General features: G+C 40.8%; 1 pseudogene; it reads left to right on the forward strand.

Annotated features, from left to right (window-relative positions):
• Window positions 1–2,787: 2,787 nt before the first annotated feature.
• Window positions 2,788–3,165, forward strand: LOC127683181 (ubiquitin-40S ribosomal protein S27a-like; annotated as a pseudogene).
• Window positions 3,166–3,538: the final 373 nt, after the last annotated feature.

A 3,538-nucleotide genomic window follows, 5' to 3' on the forward strand; every position in this document is an offset into this window, starting at 1 on the left:
GCCCAAGGTAGCACACCTGGCCTTGTTGTCTTGAGAGTCAGAACACAAAGTCTGGGGTGGCCTTGCTAATGAAAAGCTAAGGAAGAGATTCCAGATAAGTGAGGGCTACAGAGGAGGAACTAGACTGTGGCAGAGGCATTACTCACAATGCCCAGAATAGATTTTAAACTCAGCGCATGGACAGAGAATCACAGCCTACTACCACCAGAGAAGAAGGTCATCAGTAGAGGTTGACCAGATGTTGGATACTGGTGCTAGGGCTTCCAAAGCAGATAGTATATGTATAGACGGAAAGGAAGAATCTACTGATGACGAGTGGATAGGAGACCTCAGCAGAGAAGTAAAACTCAAATGGCAGTTCTAGAATTTGAAAACATATGTGAGGGACCTAGAGATGTAGCTCAGTAGTAGAGTACTTTCATAGCAGGCATAAGGCTCTGGGTTCGATTCCCAGCACCACATGGAAAGAAAGAAAGAGAGAGAGAAAGAGAGAGAAAGGAAGGAAGGGAGAGAGAAAGAAAGAGAAAGGAAGGAAGGAAGGATGGGAGAGGGAGAGATGAATGAAGTAGTCATAGCATAGGCTTAACATCAGATGGCGATTAATAGAGACTCAATAAACTTGGTGATAGACCAGCTGAAATTATGCAGTCAGAGGAGCAGAGAGAAAAAAAGTTGAAAGAAAAACAAAACAAAACAAAGAACAAGTCTTGGGAGCTGGGTGGACAACATCAGAAAACCTAATACCTGTGCTGTGTGGGATGAGACATTATGTTGGACTGCATGAACCGGGTGGTGTATTTGAAGACATATATCCAGCCATATTACCCACTGTCAACCACAGGTAAGAAATATTAGCACAATACAATAAGATTTTGTTTATATTTTTATTTAAATATTTATTTATTGTTATGTGTAAGCACACTATAACTGTCTTCAGACACCCCAGAAGGGGGCATCAGATCTCATTACGGATGGTTGTGAGCCACCATGTGGTTTCTGGAATTTGAACTCAGGATCTTCGGAAGAGCAGTCAGTGCTCTTAACCGCTGAGCCATCTCTCAAGCCCTGTTTATACATTTTTAATCACACTTACTCATTTATTGGGGGCATGCATACTATGGCATTGACGTAGAGAGCAGAGTCAGTTCCCTCCTTTAACAGTGTGAGTCTTGGGGCTTTTAGACTTGGCAGCAAGTGCCTTTACCCACTGAGCCATCTTGACAGCCCTACATATTTGAGACAGGGTCTTGCTATGCTGGCCTCCTACTTTGGCCTTTTAAGTACTTAGATGACAGTTGTGCAATACCACACCTAGCTCAGCACAAGATATTTTGAGAGTGGCAGGAGAGGGAGCAAAAGATCGAGAACTCATATAAATCATATAATACTTTTCTTTCTTTGTGAGACAGTAATTTTTTTATTAGTTGCCCAGGCTGTCCTGGATTCACTTTGTAGGTGAGTCTAGCCTTGAACTCACAGAGAGCCACCTGCTTCTGCCTCTTGGGTGTTGGGATTAAAGTTGTGCACCATCATGCCTAGCTCATATAGTTCTTATTATGCTATATTTTCATAATTTTCTGAGGTCTAGAGGACCAAACCCATAATTAGCAAGGCAAGATTTCTATCACTAAGCTGCATCTACAATCCATGAATATTCAATTATATAATTGGTTAGTATTAAGCAATCATTTTGCCTCTCGGCTCCAATTCTAGCCTTTAGTTATTGCTGCTGATCTCTTAATGAATCAACCCTTATCATAGATAGATATAAACACATAAAACATAATCTACCTATCTGTATAAATAATGAAATAAGCTATATTATGTATGCATGACTTGGTGCTGTCTGTGGTTTCCAGCATCTCCTGGGTGTCTTGTAAGACACCCCCTGGAGATAAGGGGAAACACTATAGTAAGACATACATTGACAGATGTAAAGAAAAATCTCAGTGAAAGCTAAGCAGGATTAATACAAAGAAAGCAATAAGCAGGCATATCACGGGCAAACTCTGGGCATGAGAAGATAAAGTGAGAATTTTCAAGCTGTCAGAGGAGTAGTCATCCGGTAACCACAGGAACAGAATCTGAGTAACTCAGATTTCCCATTAGAAGCAACGATGGCATCTTACAGGACTGAAAAAAAAAAAAAACCTGTCAGCTGGATTTCTGTGTCTACTGGAAATATTCTTTAGGGATGGAGGCAAAATAAAATACTTTCACGTTAAAGGAAAATGAGAATCTGCCAGCAGCTGATCAATATAAGAAGTTTTTGAGGAAGGAAAAAAATGAATTCTGATTATAAAGGGGAGAGTTCTTGTTTTGTCTGGCTTTTTATTTGTTCCTTTCTGGCTTTGTTGTTATTGTTGTTTCGTTTTCTAAGATAGGGTCTCACTCTCTAGCCCAGGCTAGTCTAGAACTCGTAGCAGTGTTTCTAATCTCAGGAGGGCTAGGATCACAGTCGTGAACCTTTCATGCCTAGGGGGAATGGACTCTTTCGAAAAGAGAGTCAGCCTTGGAGTGATAAATATGTACCTAAGTGTAAATGATTTTAAAACATTTTATTTAAAATACATATCAAGAAATAGGGTATGGTATCCATATGCCTTTAATTCCAGCACTGGGGAGACAAAGGCAAGTGAATCTCTGAGTTAGAGGCCAGCCTGGCCTACAGAGTGAGTTCCAGGGCAGCTAGAACTACACAGAGAAACCCTATATTGAAAAAAAAACCAACTCTTCCTTTCGGATCTGCCATCATGGGTGAAGCTGCCACCAGGATGCAGGTTTTTTATGAAGCCCCTTTCGGGGAAGACCAGCATGCTCGAGGTTGAGCTCTCAGATACTATAGAAAATGTAAAGCCCAAGAACCAGGATGAGTAAGGAATTCCTCTAGGTGGCCGGACTTTGACTACAACATTGAAAAGGAGTGTACCCTTCATCTTGTGTTGAGCCTTCATGGTGGTGTTAAGAAAAGGAAGAAGTCTTACATTGCTCCCAAGAAGAGTAAGTATAAGAGGTAGACGGTTAAGCTGGCTGTGCTGTGGATGAAAGGCAAAACGTGGTGCTGGGGTTTTCATGGGTGGACACTTTGACAGGCATTGCTGTGGCAACTGTTGTCTGACTTACTGCTTCAGCAAACCAGAAGACAAGCAGTTGTGTATGAGTTAATAAAAAGAAGAAACTCAAAAGAAAGAAAGAAAGAAAGAAAGAAAGAAAGAAAGAAAGAAAGAAAGAAAGAAAGAAGAAAGAAAAAAGAAAGAAAACCCAAACAAACAAAACACACATTAAGTATTTAAGTCCAAAATTATAGCCTTATAGGGTTTATAATAATATAAGTGCATTATATCCAGTGATTCAAATGTAAGGGATAGGGTAAACCTATCCCTGTTGGTAGGTTTTAAACTTTTCCGAGTGGTATAGTGTGGGTAGATATACCTGATGCACAAATGACTGCAACATGGATCTTCCCAAAGAAGTCAGGGCAAGACGAGGGAAGATGAAGGTCGGACCATCCCAAGACAGCTCTTCTCAGGAAGCTTCA

The sequence above is a fragment of the Apodemus sylvaticus genome, chromosome 1, assembly GCF_947179515.1.
Source record: "Apodemus sylvaticus chromosome 1, mApoSyl1.1, whole genome shotgun sequence".
NCBI classification, from domain to species: domain Eukaryota; kingdom Metazoa; phylum Chordata; class Mammalia; order Rodentia; family Muridae; genus Apodemus; species Apodemus sylvaticus.